Here is a 16,675-nt window from a genome sequence, read left to right as displayed (position 1 = left end):
GAAAAGGCCAATTTCCCAAAGGGGAAATCATGGTCCGTCGATCATGTTGTCCCAGGCAGATAGACACTGGATTCCCCTTAGAATGACACCAGAAGCTTAGCCAATTGTTGAATTCAATCATTTTGTCCTTGTATTATGGTATCATTCTGGGTGATGGCAGGATGCTACTCAGGACTACAGTCATACCTGCCTGGGCTACATGATTCGAAAGCTCCTCCATGTCTCTTTTCATGTAGTCCAGGGAGGTACATCTCAGGTTATTCACACCAACATGGACAAAGACAGAGTCATATTTATACTTGTTGTGGAGCGACCTGAGTGCTTGCATTATGTGGTGGATCCTGGGATCAGACAGGCAGCTGACAGTAACTTTCTCCTTGTTTAGCCTGGTGAGTGGGACATCAGTGTGCCTGACTACAGAATCACATACGACAAGTGTGTTGGGTACATTGTTTTGCCTTATGGGCTGAGGTTGAGTGGTGCACTGATTTTGTGGGCTGTCTCTCATTTGGGTAGTGTTGGGGGTAGTTGCTGCTTGCGTTTCAGCTTTGGAGGTCTCTGTTTGGGCAGATTTTGAGAGAGAGCCTCAGTGAATGTAGGTGTGTGTTTTGTGTTACTATGTGTGGGTTTAGGTGGTGTAGGTTTTAATGGACTATGTGTCGAGTGTGGTGTGGTGCAGGTGTTTACCTTCTCCTCTTAACTGTCTAGTACAGTCTTGGCTGGAGAGAGCTTGGCTTCCACATTTGGCTATATAAGTGCGTCTCTCACAGGTTGTAGTGTTGGGTGGTAGGAGGAGAGTGTGGTCAGTGTACATGAGGCAATTGCTACATTGCTCCAAGATGTCCAGATTCATCAAGTGGACAGGGGAAAATACCGGGAGCTTACCCTTAGACATGCCTGGATAGGTGCTTATTAATTTAAGTACTAAAAACTGTTTTCCTCCTGACAAGTGAGGAAAGTTGAGTGCTGCAGTAATTTGTAGATTATTTAGTGCTTGCAATGACTTTTGATCAAGTGCTGAGCACAAGGAAACAGTTTTGAGTGCCAAAACTAGAAAACTGGCTAGTTCTAAGGGAAAATCAGAAGAGCAGACTTTCTGACACCAGAAATAGTTTAACCCTAGTTAAACATCACTGGGCGATGAGCAATACGCGCAAACAGGTTGTTAAATAGAAAGATGAGAGAAACAGAAATAGCCCAAAATAAGAAGTTATGTACCTACCATAACGTTCCATGTTAGTTTTCTTCTCACCTTCTTTCTTGCTGGATGGGTTCGGAGCCAATCCTCTGCTCCGACTCGGCCAATACTAAAGCTCGAGAGCTAATTCCACCGGCTCGAGGCTCCCCTATATCCCACAATGCTAGGCGGTAACTACTCAGATCTCGTTGGATACCTATACCAAGCAACCCTAGTCTCCATAGAATGGAGTAGGGAAACCCACCTCAAAAACAACCTGCGTGAAAGTTATCGCAGACCTAAGAAAGGAGAAAAAGAGGTGGAAGAACGTGTGGGAATGACGACTTCCAGAGGAAGAACACAAACTGAATTCCTGTCGGTCTGTCCAGGCTTGGGGGAAGGAGGGTGGGACGCAAGAAGAAAGAAGAAGAAAACTAACATGGAGCGTTATGGTAGGTAGATAACTGCTTAATGTTAAGTGGTCCATGTCGCCTTCATTCTTACTGGATGGGACCAGCGTCCTAGCACCTTATCCCGGGTGGCCTATCTGAACAGACTCTTGAGAACAGTGGAACCAAAACTGGTACGGCTTCTGGAAACCATGTCCAATTTGTAATGTGAAATGAATGTATGAGGAGAAGCCCAGGTGGCTGCTGCACAAATGGAATCTATTGGCAGCCTATCCTGAAAAGCTACGGATGTAGCTAATGCCCTAGTTGAATGAGCTCTAGGTCTTGAGGGTAGTTTTTGATGTCTTATCTCATAGATGAAGGTAATTGTAGAGGCGAGCCATCTAGAGAGGGATACTTTAGTAACAGGAAGGCCCAATTTCCCTTCCGCATATGACAGAAACAATTGATTAGATTTCCTGAATTGTTTAGTCCTATCTAAGTAATATCTAAGTTGGAGATGAACATCCAAAAAATGTAGCTTTTGTTCCGACCTGTTTGAATAGTTAGGGAAAAAGACGGGGAGATCAATAATTTGGTTTAGGTTTACTTGAGAGGAAACTTTGGGCAAAAAGGATGGATTAGTACAGAGGGATACCCTATCTTTGTGAAACACTAAGTAAGGAGGACGAATGCACAGAGCATGGAGTTCAGATACCCTTCTCGCTGAAGTTATAGCTACTAGAAAAAGTGTCTTCCAAGAAAGCAACTTCAGAGAACATGAAGCTGCCGGTTCGAAGGGGGGAAGGATTAAGGATGCCAGAACCAAATTCAAATCCCATTGAGGTGGGGGATCTTTGATTGGAGGTTTGAGAAGAAATACGCCCCTTAAAAAGGCTTTACAGAGTTTGTGAGCCATGATGCTAGACTCCGAGACACCAACATGAAAATTAGATATGGCAGCCAAATGAACTCTAATGGTAGCTGCAGATGATCCTAAATGAAAGAGTTCTGCTAGAAAATCTAGAATAGACTGGATAGGTGCTGTAAAGGGATCTATGTTTTTGGCGTTAGCCAAAGGAAGCGTTTCCATTTGCTACTATAAATCTTCCGGGTAGAAGATTTATGAGAGGCTATCAAGATATCTCGGACCGAGCGAGATATTGAGGGAAGCCTGGCTAAGGTTGGAATTGGAGAAACCACGCTGTGAGGTTTAGAGAAAGCAGAGATTGGTGCAGGTGACCCGATTGGTGGGTTATCAAATCTGGTACTGGGTCCAGATGCCAAGGCTGCTCCAAAAGGTAACAATGAAGAAACGGAAACCATATCTGTTGAGGCCAGTAAGGGGCAATGAGGATCATTGTCACTCTCAAGGCGATGGCTTTCTGAATTAGTTGAGATATCAGTGGAAAGGGGGGAAAAGGCATACAGAAGTCCCCGGGGCCAGTCGTGAACTAGAGCGTCTCTGGTGGGATGGCCTGGTAACGGGAAGAGAGTGAAGAAGTTGTGACACTTGCTGTTTTGGGGAGTAGCAAAAAGATCGCAGCAAGGCTGGCCCCATCTTAGGAATACTTCTTCTAGAACTGATTTCTTTAGAGACCACTCGTGGGGCATGAGAATTGCCCTGCTCAATTTGTCTGCAATAACGTTGGATTTCCCGGGAATGTGCTTTGCTATCAGAAAACGCTGAGAAGAGCTTGCCCATTGCCAAAGTCTGAGTGCCTCTCGACATAAAGGGTATGATCTGGTTCCGCCTTGTTTGTTGATGTACCACACTATGGACATGTTGTCCGTTTGAATTGCAATAGTCCCAGTGGGAAGAGAGTCGTGAAGGGCTTGCAACGCTAAAAGCACTGCTCTCATCTCCAAGACATTTATGTGCAAGTGGCACTCGAAAGGTTGCCACGTGCCTTGGACTGTCCTGCCCTGATAATGCCCCCCCACCCGATCAGGGAGGCATCTGTTGTCAGCGTGGCGACTGGGGGGGGGGGGGGAGTGAAGGGCCTTCCTCGGAGAAGTTGAGGTGATGTGATCCACCAAGACAGTTGATTCTTGCATGATTGAGTGATCAAAATGGTATGGGACATCGGGAGCTGTTGAAAGGACCATTGAGTAAACAGCATCCATTGGAGGATCCTCATGTGAAAGCGAGCCAAGGGGAGAAGGGGAATAGCTGCTGCCATGAGTCCTAACACCTTCAAAACTAATCTGGCTTTGACTTTGTTGCATTGTAAGAGAAAGGAAACTTGTTTTTGAATATCTGACACTCTCTGCTCTGTGAGTCTGGCTGAAAGATTGAGTGTGTTTAAGGTGGCCTATAAAGGTAATAGATTGACAAGGCAGATTTTTGAAATTTATCGAAATGCCTAGAGCTTGGCAAGATTGGATGGTGAAGTCCCTGGATAGAAGAAGCTGATGTCTGGTGGTGGCGGTAAGGAGCCAGTCGTCTAAATATGGAAACACCTGGAATCCTTGACGTCTCAAGTGAGCCGCGACCACTGCCATGCATTTGGTAAACACACGGGGGGCTGTAGTGAGACCAAAGGGCAGGGCCCTGAACTGGTAGTGACTGGCTCCCAGCCTGAAGCGGAGATATCTCCTGGAGCGTCTGTTCATCTTGATGTGGTAGTACGCGTCCTGAAGCTCTATCGAGCACATCCAATTGTCCTGACCCAAGAAGGGTAGAATGGACTGCAGCGTGACCATCCGGAATTTTGTTTTCCTGATATACTTAAGTAGCCGAGATCCAGTATGGGTCTCCAGTCCCATGTTTTTTTGGTACCAAAAAGAATTTGGAGTAGATTCCGGATCCTTGCTGGTCTGCTGGGACTGATTGGATAGCTCTTTTTGATAGCAGCTTTGAAATTTCTAATGCTGCTTGTTCCCTTAGACCGGGTGGAACGTCTGGAAGGGATCTTTTGGGTTGGGATGGGATGGGATGGGATGTGAATAAAGGGAATTTTGTAACCCTCGGATATGATCGACTGTACCCATTTGTCTTGAGTAAGGGAAAGCCAGGCTTTTGGGTACAGGGATAACCTTCCCCCGACTGCCTCCGAAGGTGGGCAGCCCCTCAGGGATGCTGAAAGGGTTTATCAGAGAACATTTCTCTGCTACCCTGGTTTTGCAGACCTCCTCTGCCTCTAGGGCGGCGTCTATTATTATTCCCCCCTCTGCCTCTAGAGGGGAATCGACCTTGTGCGTCAGATGAGACTCCCTGGGATTGTTTGCGGAACCACATCTTTCCTCCCCTCTGACCTTTGAGATAAGGGGTAGAAAAATGGACTCCTACGGCAGAGAGAGTCTTACCTTCTACCTCTCACCTGGTCAATGTATCCTTCACCTGTGGACCAAACAAGGATGATCCATCAAAGGGAGAATTGGTGAAGGATGCCTTGAAAAGGTCGCAGTTGCATAGCCGCATCCAGGCATGACGTCGTAAGGCAACACCTGTGCCTGCGGCTCTACTCGCCCCATCTGCAGCATATGAGACCAGCCGCATGGAGGAGTTAACGATGGAATTTAGGGTTGCCAACTGGGAGTTCATTGCGTCTTTGAGCCCCTTGGCTGTAGGATCCTTTATCAGTTCACCCATATCCTTGAGTAAATCTCTCTGGAGACGAGTGAAGTGGCATAAGTAGTTCAGCGAACGCATTGAAAAGGTCGCTGATGAGAACATCCGCTTGCCGTACCTGTCCATGGTCCTAGATTCCTTATTAGGAGGATGGACAGGAACCGAAGGATCGGCTAACTCCTTCTTAGTGGCCGCAGCCACCACCATGGCATCAACAGGGACACCTCTGGGTAAAAAATCTTTATCTCTAGGGGCAGTAATAAATTTAGATGGTCTCCTCGGGGTGGGTTCCACTGAATCAGGAGCCGTCCAAGCCTTCCTTGCCACCACTTCCATAAGGGGGTCAAAGGGAGGGGACACCCAGGAGGTAGAAGGGCGAGAGCCAAACGCCTCAAGATACACTCACTCATCCTCCGAAGGGATAAGGGCTGGCCAGTTCCCCCTCTGTTTGAGGATCTCAAGGATGTCAGCAAAGGAGACATCCTCAGAGGGGGATCGAGGGGAACCTTCAGATTCCTCTAAGTCAGTGTCAGAGGTGATAGACTCAGGGGAGTCAATGTGCTTCCTCTTGCACTGCCTCTTCCTAGGGGGATCTCCTACCGGGTCAGGAGAGGCCTCGGAAGAGGAGGAAATTCCCAATGGGGAAACTTGAGTTGGCTCTCTGCGGTCTAAGGCAAGGGGGTGAGTAGAAATCACCGCAGACACTGTAGATGGAGGGGCTGAAGGAGCAGACTGTGGGGCAGACCCTGGTTCTAGCACGCTCCGCATGACCTCGAAGGCACCCCTGTCAGGCAAGGCCAGAGGCCCCCGCTCCGAAGAGACAAGGACCTCCCCCGGCACCGACAGGGACGGCTCCGAAGCCGATATCGGAGCCGAACTCACCAGCGCCGAAGCCCCGAGAGGGAGAGCGGAGTCAGACAAGGGTCTGATGCCACTCGCCCCCTCAGAGCAGACGAGGGAAGCTCGGTGCCAAGATCCCTCCAAGGAGGAGATCGGAGCAGACGACGGAGCCGAAAGGGAAGGTATCGGATCTGATGCAAGGAGTCGGAGGAGGAATGTATTGGGGAACGGAAATAGCCACTGACTGCTAAGTCGGGCTATGCAGCATTTGGGCCAGTGCCTCGGACTTGAGAAGTCTACTCACTACCCTTTGCAAATCGTGGTCAGATAACCTGGAAGACCATGAGGAAGGAGTTTTATGGCTCCATTCAGAAAGAAGAGGGGATCCTGGCGCCGAATGCACAGAGCCGATAGAGGGGGATCTAGATCTCTTCCTAGACTGTGGCTCTGATAAGAGTATCGGAGCAGACGGAGTTTTATCAGCCTCGGCTCTAGCCGGAGCCGAGGTAACAGTATGAGGCTTGGAAACATCGGCTCCGGCTGGAGCCGATGTCGAAGCCGACTGTTTGGAAGTTTTAGAAGGTTTCTCCAACACAGACTGAGTCGGGGGGCCTTCAGGCTTTAACAAGCCCCGCAAGATTAATTTATTCTTGCGTTCCTGCAGGACTCTAGGGCTAAAACCATGACAAACAGCACAAGAGTCCTGCAGGTGCAAAGGTCCCAGGCAATACACACAAGAAGTGTGACCGTCTGTCAGAGACATTTTCTGACAGCACGAGTCACACTTCTTGAAGCCTGAGACCTTCGATTCCTTGGAAATGATAAAGGGTCCAAGAAAAACACACACACACACACAGGCCTTAATTAAAAATAAAATACCAGTCGCACAGGGAGACTAGAAGGGGCCTAAGGCCTAAAACTAAAGAGGTGAAAAAAAAGAAGGAATTAAGGGCAACAAAGTTGTCAAACTAGGTAAAGGGGTATTTAAAACTAAGGTTTTAGTGAAAAAGGAGTACTAGGGGTCTAAGATACAAGATTTTAGAATTAAATCTTTGACTAACCTGCCTGAGCCAGTAGAAAAGCACCTCGTCAGCTATAGCGGCAAACGAGATCTGAGTAGTTACTGCCTAGCATTGTGGGATATAGGGGAGCCTCGAGCCGGTGGAATTAGCTCTCGAGCTTTAGTATTGGCCAAGTCGGAGCAGAGGATCGGCTCCGAACCCATCCAGCAAGAATGAAGGCGAGATGGACAACTTAACATTGGCCAGTAAACCATCTGGCAATATGTTTAATTTACACAAACCAAAGGGGACATTGTATTCAATGATGAGTCTGATAAGACAAGAATACAGTGGCAGGATGATTTATTTGGACTGTGAAGATGCTCTTTTGGAAATTAACTGGGTCAGACAAAGATTCCCCATCAATGAAGAGAACCATCAATGTTAAGTACACAGGTCTCTTATTGACCATGTCTGTCTGAACAGCAGTAGAATTTATAACACATATGGTTCATAGGTAAGTACTAGGCTATCTGACCAAGGGGATTTATAAGCCTAGCCAGAATGTTGGCTTTCGCCACTCCCTTAGATTAGTTCCCTATGCCTCTGTCCAGCAGAGCCATTAGTTCCAGGCACCACTGTCCAGCAGAGCCACTGCAGTGATCCCCGGGGTAAATTTTCTGTTTTCCATCCACCGGTCAAGGTTTCTCTTGAAGAGCGTTAGTGAGGGGCTCTCTGCCTGATGTATATTGGAATCCTGTTCCAAAGCATGGGGAGTCTCTGGAACAGGAATCTATCCCTCCAGCATGTCCTATTTATTGTTGTGGTGAGGTTTACATCTCTAGAGCGTGTGGCTCTCCGGGATTTGTTTTTTTTTAGGTGGAGCATGTCCATCAATTCTGGGTTGAACATGGCCTTGTATGTCAGGCAGAGATCACCTCTGAGTAAGCGGTATGCAATCGAGTACAGCTGGAGTTTCTGGAGTCAGGCTGCATAGGGCATCTGTTTGAGGCCAGTAATCCTCTTGGTGAGGTACTTTTGTGGTCTTTCCAGCTGTTGCAGGTGTCTTGTAAGGTACATCCCAAATGGGGCGTTGTATTCTATGATGGGTCTAATGAGTGATGAGTAGAGGCACAATAACCTCTTTTGTTCTAGATGCGAACCCTTTTGTGATTAGGTGGGCCACATACAAGGATTTCCTAACCACCTTGGCAATATAATTATCAAAGGAGAGATTACTATCTACTTGGGTCCCCAGATTCCCTTATTACATTTTCTGTATTTAGGGGAGTACCACCTATGTGGTAGTTTGCAGGTACTTTGTTTTTTCCAAAGGGGATGACTATGCACTTTTTGGCATTTAGCTCGAGGCCATGATTTTGACACCAGGTATCCGTCTCAGTGAGACCCATCTGGAGGATGTCTGTATCAGCTGGAGAATCAATTATGGCCCCTAGTTTGCAGTCATCTGCGAACTCGGTCAGCCATAGTCCTCCTATGCTTGCCTGTACCTCTAAGTATATACCAAACAGGAGGGGTCCTATGACTGAGCCCTGGGGGACACCACTTGTAACCGGTTTAGAGTCAGACGTAGAGCCTGCAACTCTCACCATGTGGGTTCTATCCATGAGCCAGTTGGCAACCCATCTCATGACGTAGGGGTTTATATTCAAGCTGGTGAGCTTGTCTATAATACTAGAATGGGGAATGGTGTCAAAAGCCTTTGCAAAGTCTAAGTAGGCTGTGTGGACCTCCTTTCCCTTGTCTAATGCCTTGGTAACCATCTCAAAGAAGTCCACCAAATTTAGGAGGGATGATCTGCCCTTAAAGCCAAACTGGACAGGGTCTAAGGTTTGGAGGTTCCCAATGTCTCTGTTAATGAGTTCCATGATGATGCATTCCATAGCCTTGCAGACCAGGCTAGTCAGGCTTATAGGGCAATAGTTTCCGGGGTCCGTCGTGGCTGCACCTTTGTGGAGCGGGATAACTGTTGCTGTGCGCCACTCTGTGGGTACGTAGCCTGTAGAGAAGCTTGAGTTTGAACAGTGTGTTTAGGTGAGGGGTTAATTCATTTTGCAGCTCTTTTAAGACACAGCCTGGGACACTGTCCGGTCCCATTGAAGCTGTGTTTTTGGCTTTGGATAGGGCTGTTTTAACCTGTGTGTCGGTGATTGTCGGGGCCCTACATTCTTCTGGTATGGTTATGGGCCCTTTAGGGGGTGAGGGGGGGTGAAGTTTGCACTAAACCAGTCTGCCAGAATGTTGGCAATATCAGTCGGTTCAGTGTATTTTGTGCCATTCTGCACTAACTCAAGAGCAGATCTGAGAGTTTCCACTTAGGTTCTTGACATAGCTAAAGAACGCTTTGTGGTCATCTTTGGAGTCATTGGCAATTTTTCTTTCGAAACTAGCCTTGGATGATTTAATGAGGGAGCATAGTTTCTTGCTGATACTGATCAGGGATGTCTTTCCTTCTTAAGATTTTACTCTCTTCTATACTAGCTTCCTCCTTCTGTTGTATAGCTTGTTTATGGCAGGGGTCCACCAGACTGGTTTCCTTTTCTTGGAGGAGTGAGTCTTGGTTTTACCTGGGATAGCACGATCCATGCATTCCTGCAGATGCTCATAGAGTGCCTTTGTAAAGCTTTCAGCAGCTTGGACAGCATTGTCCTTTAGCATGAGGTCTGCGAACCTTTCCACCTCGGTCTTAAGTAACGTGAAGTTTGCTTTTGAAAAGTTTTTCATGGGGAACACAGCTTTTTTGACAAAAGACACTAAGCTGCATTTTTTGCATTTAACATGAGACTGTTTTCAGTACATTGGTTATATGTATATGCTAGACCTTGATGTGGCTAGTCAGTATTGGCAGACAACAGTGCCCCAGCTTGCAGTAAGGATCAAACTTGGTCAACCACAATTCTGGGATATTGGACTGGATGTCTTCAAAATAAATGCCAAACAGGAGAGAGCCCAGCATCAATCCCTGTGGTACCCCATTAGTTACAATTTTACATTCAGACAGTGTACCAGCATCTTACAACCTGGGATCTGTTGGATAGCTAATTTATTAATTAACATTTATTTACTGGGAAAGTCCGACTTGGACAGATCCTATCTTCAGAGGAGGCCCAGGGAGAAACACTCTGGATGCACGTCGTTCGAATATGGGAGAAAGCAGGAGCACCCAGAGGAAACCCAGGTGAACACAGGGAGGACATGCAAACTTTCCACAGAAGGCAACCCAGCTAAGAATTGAACTGGAGAACCTTCTGATGTGAGGAGACTATGCTAACCACTCCACTGCCGATGTTTATTTGTTATTGTAATTTGCAATACAGGGGGTTGTTTACTGAATTTTTTAACAGGGGGTACAGCTCTTACTTCAGTTTCAGCCTGGGGGGAAATTTTACATAATAGCAGTGATTGTAAATGAATCAACAGAGAATGATAAAGCAATGAAAACATCATAATGAAGCAGTGGTTGCAAGCAATATTTAAAATATGGTAATAATTCACCGAGAAAAGTAGAGTTTACATTGTTTGCCTATTTCTTAAATAATACCAGCATGGAGGTAGTGTCAAAAGCCTTGGCTATATCAAGAGCAGCAGTGAATAAACACTGACCACAGCCTCTGTAACGTTTTCAAGGAAGCTTACCAGGTCTAGAAGACTGGACTGGTTCTTTACAAAACCTAAAATAAGTTCTGCTATGATATATTCCATTACTTCGCATACAAAGTTGGCGAGACTGATGGATGTATAATTGCCTGGATCTGTAGAGAGGCCACCCTTAAGCAGGGGAGTCACAGTGGACATTGCCCAAGAATCAGGCACAAACCCTGTGGTTAGTCCAATATTGAACAATTTAAGCAGAGGCTTGGATTGTGCATACTTGGCACTTATGAAAATTCAGCCTAGTATGTTTGTCTGGTTCCACAGAAGCATTAATATTTAACAGGGATTTTAAAACATGTTCCATACTGATTTCAGGGGAAACTAAATTTTCAGGGATTCTGAGGGCAACAACAAATGTGGATGGGGTAAAGTTAACACTAAATTTGTCTGCTAATATATTGTCTATACCTTTGTGATTTGAATATACAATATCACTATAAATGAGCGCAATATACTGTTGTGATTGATAAATGGATACTCAGAGTAGTAGAAAGCAAGATGGAAGATGAGCAGTTCAGATTCAGATCAGGATGCAACACAACTGACCTAATGCTTGCAGTGAGACAGATAGTTGAGAAGAAGCTATAAATGAGGAAAGAGTCCAATTAGACATTCCTAGACTTGGAAAAAGCATATGGCAAGGTCCCAAAAAAACTAATTTGGACAGTCCTGCAGTTGTTCAAACTCCCAAAAACACTAGTAGAATTAGTGCAGGCTATGTGCAAGGACCCAATGACTCAAGTATGAACAGTGTTCAGTCTTAAACAGGGGTTCCCAGTGGGAGTGAGTGTGCATCAGGGCTCATCTCAGAGTCCACTGCTGTTCATATTGGTGATGGATTACTTTAGCAAACAGGTTGGCGGGGACAGATCAACAATGTTCCCATATGCAGATGATGTAACATTACAGGCAGACTATGAGCAAGAACTTCAGCAAAGGACAGGGGAATGGAATGCAAAACTGAAGGCACATGGGATGAAAGTGAGTAGAGACAGAAATGGCAGCAAACTGGGGAAATCAGAAGAAGCTGAGAATGGAGATAGAAGGGAAGATAGTGGAATAAGTTAACAGCTTCAGGTACCTTGGAGGGGTGGTTGAAGAGAAGGGAAGTCTGAATGAAGAGGTCAAAGCTAGAATCAGAGGGGCTGCAGCCAACTGACATATAGTGTTAGGTGTGGTGTATGACAGGAGAATGCCAAAGAAGCTGAAAAGTAAGGTGTACAGTACTACTGTATGGTACAGAAACCTAGATAGTAAACTCAGAGCAGATGAGGAAGCTAGAGGTGATGGAAATGAAGGGTCTAAGATGGGTGGTAGGATGCAGACTGAGACGAAATAAGGACATAAGAGCAGAAGTCAAAGTAGTTCCAATTGCAGAAAATATGAAAGAAAACAGATTACTGTGGTTTGGGACATATGCAGAAAAGCAGAAGACAATCTGTTGAAGATTTGGGACAGACAAAAAGAAGGCATGAGGAAATGAGGTCATCCAACAAAGAGGTGGATGGAGAGAAGATCTGCAACAGTTAGACATGAGCATCGAAGAAGGCAGACGTGTGGCATTAAATCGAGAGATAATGACAGTTAACACAACACCCTGACCCCATGTAGAAGATGGGAAAAAGGGGGTTGATGATGATGATGATAATGTTGGACATTACTCCTTGATTTCTGGACATTAACAGAAGAAAGCTTGGTAGTTTCCTTTGGTATCCATAGCAACCTTAAGCACATACTCTGCTTTACATTTTCTATTAATGCTCAGATTTCTTGCTAGTGTATGGTTCTGGGAAAAGAAGGATAGGAATTTCTTACAACTTTTCATAATTTTCTTTTTGTTACACAATGTATTAATATGACAGTTGCACCAGTGAGGTTTATTCTTGAATTTACCATTACATTTAGAGCAGACAGGTACTGCCTTTTCTATGCAGCTGTTTAGGTACTAGTAAAATTCGGAAATGAATGTGGCAGCCCTCTCAGGAGAGTCCATTTGCATGGAATTGTTGGAAATTTTGCATACATCATCTAAAATCTGAAGTAGGTTAACCCTGGTGAAATCCTAGACATGGCCTCATTTGGAGTAGTGGTAACACTAGGCCTAACAAAGAAGATTATATCACCTTAGATGGGACTTGAACCCACAACCCCTGGCTTAGCAGGCCAATGCCTTATCCATTAGGCCACTGGGGTCTGACAAAATAGAAAAAAGATAATTGACTATTGGTCAGATTTAACCAGGGAACAGGGATATGAGATAATGTACAGGCAGGAGCTGGATTGGGTAAGCACCAGGTCAAGGATATTAATGGAACTTACTATCCATGTGTTAGAGGCAGGAAACTTGCTCTGGACTAGTGCTTTTCCTGCCTCTAATGCAAGTAAGTCCCATCATATCTTGCTGCATGTCCCTCTGGAGGCAGCATCTCATGTCATTAACTTCTACATGAGCACGTACAAGGTCATAGTCATATTTATTTGTGTTAAGGGCTCTTAAGCCCTTGCAACATCATAACTCCTGACACCAAACAGTTTACAGCCACCGTTTTTGTCCAGTTTGGTGAGTTTGAAGTCCGCATGCTTAACTACAGTTACCCATGACTAAAACATTTCCTGTGCACAAGCAGACTCAGTGGACTTTATAGGCTTAAGCTTGCTTTCCTGGTGACTCTCAGCTGAGCTGTGTAAATCTGCAGAGAGAGAGAGAGAGAGAGCGTGAGAGTGTGTGTGTGTCTGTGTGTGTGTGTGTGAGTGAAAGTGAAGGAGTAGCAACTGCCTCTTGTACTGGAGGCTAGGATAATTTAGCGAGTGTTCTAGGAGGCTGACAAATTCTTTACAGCCACAGAGTAAGTTATAAGTCTAGTGGTACATCGTGCTTGGTGTGGTGTTGTGAAGGTAAAATGCTTACAGACAGTAGATTGGTGGAAGATGTTTTCCGCCATATTTATCTATCTCATAGGCTGTACTGTTATCTGGTACTGTTATCTGGTACAAGTAGTGAACACTGAGTAATCATACTGCAGTTGCTACACTGCCTTGGAACAACTAATTAGATCACAGTGACCACAGATGGGGCGAGAGCCATGTTGTCAGAGGCTGGAGGACTAGGGGCACATCACAATCCACAAGGGTTGGAGGGAGGCTAATATAACAGAACCTGAAGATTTACGGATGAAGTATTTAGTGCAATACTCAGGACAGATGGTAGCTAAATTAGCAGTACTTTGTAAAAAGACATTAGTTCTACCAAGAATGATAAATAGTGGTGATTCACCTACTGACTATTACCCGACTACTACTGACTATTACCTGACTACTAGCATTGGTCTCACCACAGCAACATACACTCGAACATCTACATCTACAGTAAGTGTACACAACTGTACTATGTTCTTTGTGTTTCACTGTTGCAGTCATCATATTTGGGTAGATTCCCAAAGCTGAGAAAATAGGTGGAGGCAGTCCAAGAAGCTAGGGGCTGGCTAGCATGCCCTGCAAGACTGCAGAGGCAAACCCTGCCCTGGATTTGGAGAAGAGAGGCAGGTGGTAATGCTTGGTAAAAGAATGAACAGATGTCCAGGGGGCAGCCTCCAGGATGTCTCTGGTGGGGACTCCTCTGAGGAAAACTTCAGAGGTGGAGGCTGCTCTGGTGGAGTGTGTCCTGACCTCCTTGGGGGAGGCTTGCCATGCTGATTGTAGCAGAAATGGATGCAGTGTGCTATCCATTTGGAAAAGGTTTGCTTAGAGATGGCTTTGCCTTCTGCCCCTGAAGCAAAGCTAACCAGAACTTGATCAGACTTTCTGAAGGGTTTAGTCCTGTCCAGACAGTATTTGAGCTGCCTGTGCACATCTAGAGTGTGTAGAATCCTTTCCCCCTTGTTTTGGGGGTTAGGAAAGAAGGTGGGTAAATAGATGGATTGGTTGAGAGCCACAATGGACACCACCTTGGGCATGAAGGATGGATTAGTTCTGAGGGATACTCTGTCTGCATGAAAGATGAAGGGTTCCACAGCCATGAGTGCTTGCAGCTCAAAGACTCTTCTGGCTGAAGTTATGGCCAGGAGGAAGGCGGTCTTCCAGGAGAGAAATTTTAGCTCTGCAGAAGAAGAATATGGTTCGAAAGGGGGCAGAGTGAGCTTTTCCAAGACAAAGTTAAGGTCCCAAGCTGGTGTTGGCGCCCTTCTGGGGGGTCTCAAGTTGCTAGCCCCTCTGAAGAACTGTTTAATCAGACGGTGTGAAAAAAAGAAGCTGCTCAGTGGGAAAATGAGCAGAAATAGCAGAAGCATGAATTTTTATAGAGGAGAAAGAGACCACTGTGTAGTAGGTCAGCTAAGTAATACAGGATGAGAGGGAGGGAGGGAGGGAGGGCTGTGACATATTGGCCCCCTTAGCCTGGATCCAAGTGCAGAACCTTTTCCATTTATCCACATAAGACCTTCTGGTGCTAGGGCATCTGGCCTCTCTGATAACATCCAGAACTTGTTTACTGAGGATGGCAGATTGGTCAGGGGTTAGGGTATAAGCCAAGTTGCCAAACTGAGTGCCTGCAATTGGGGATGCATGAATTCCCCTTCCCTCTGGGTTAGGGGGTTTGGAATCTGAGGAAGATTCCATGGAGGCAGCGGGGACAGGCTGCGCAACAAAGGGTACCAATGCTGTCTGGGCCAGTCTGGAGCTATGAGAATAGTCCTTGGTTTTTCCTCCCTGATTTTGGGCCAGTCTGGAACTATGAGAATAGTCCTTGGTTTTTCCTCCCTGATTTTAAGCAGTACCCTGGGAATGAGAGGTAGGGGAGGAAAAACATAGACCGAGAGGGTTACCCACAGGAAGGACAGGGTATCCACTTTCCAAGCCATGCGGTGATGCTCCCTGGTGCAGAATTTGCTGAGCTGATGGTTGGTGTGGTAGGCAAAGAGGTCAACCTGCCAGGTTCTCCATTTCTGAAATATTAGGAAGAAGGTGTTTCTGTTGAGCTGCCACTCATGGTGGTCCAAGAGATTTCTGCCTAATTGGTCTGCCAGGGAGTTGAGAGAGCCTGGCAGGTATTGTGCTAACAGGTGTATTTGCATGGAAGAGGCTGTGAACCAAAACAGCCTGCACAGCTGGTAGGAGCGAGTCCCTACCCGATTGGTTTGATCAGGAGAACCCTGAGAGAGAGAGAGAGAGACAGAGGATTTGAATGCTATCAAAGCCTGCTGTACAGCCATCATCTCTTTTTAACTGATGTGCTGGGGGAGTTGCTGGGGGTTCCACTGGCCCTGTATGCACCTGCTGTTCAAGTTTCACCCCAAGCATAGTCTGATGCGTCTGTGGTGAGGGTCTGGGCGGCGGGGTGTGAGGAGAAGGGCAGTCCCTTGTTGTGGGAGTAGGCTGTTGCCCACCAAAGAAATTCCTTCCTCAGGCAAGGAATAATAGGCAGAAGAGTTTCCAGATCTTGAGAGTGTTGACACCACAGGCTCTTTAGGTACCATTGAAGTTTCCTCATATGCAGTCTGGCATATGGAATGAGGAGTATGCAAGAGGCCATGAACCCCGGGGCTTGCAGGATTTTCCTTGCAGGAAAGCTGGGGCCTGTTGGCCAGTTGAGAGAAGTAAGCTGACAGGAAAATTGGTTTCTCTGGTGTAAGGCATGCTGTCTAGAATGCTGTGTCCAGACTTGCTCCCAGGAAGATTATCCTTTTGGTGGGTACCCGTTTGGATTTCTTTTTGTTAATTGTGTACGATAGGGAGGTTAGTAGGTCCTTTACAAAGGCCAGACCTTTGAGTAGCTTTTCCTGGTTGTCTGCAGTCATCTAAGTAGGGGTAAATTTGAATATTTCTTTGTCTGCAAAAGGCCATGGCTGGAGCCAGGCATTTTGTGAAAACTCTGGGAGCAGCAGATAAGCCAAAAGGAAGCGCAGAGAACTGAAAGTGTTGAGATCCTGCCCTGAAGCAGAGAAACTTTCTGCAGGACTCCCTGATTGGAATGTGTGGTAGGGCTCTTCTATGTCCAGGGTGGCTAGCCAGGCATCCTTGGAGA

At 46.2% G+C, this 16,675-nt stretch overlaps 1 protein-coding gene and 1 non-coding gene across 2 annotated transcripts in view; both read right to left on the bottom strand.

Annotated features, from left to right (window-relative positions):
* The window catches only part of ABCB10 (ATP binding cassette subfamily B member 10), a 690,016-nt gene that overhangs the window by 607,847 nt on the left and 65,494 nt on the right, over positions 1-16,675 (bottom strand). The gene's annotated exons all lie outside the window — the stretch shown is intronic.
* On the bottom strand, positions 12,777-12,849 carry TRNAS-GCU. The gene has a single exon. It is a non-coding gene; the product is annotated as a tRNA-Ser (tRNA).

The sequence above is a fragment of the Protopterus annectens genome, chromosome 1.part1 (genome assembly GCF_019279795.1).
Source record: "Protopterus annectens isolate FY-2018-M chromosome 1.part1, PAN1.0, whole genome shotgun sequence".
Taxonomy (NCBI): domain Eukaryota; kingdom Metazoa; phylum Chordata; order Ceratodontiformes; family Protopteridae; genus Protopterus; species Protopterus annectens.
Note: the sequence above shows the minus strand (reverse complement) of the source record. Positions and strands in the feature narration are given on the sequence as shown.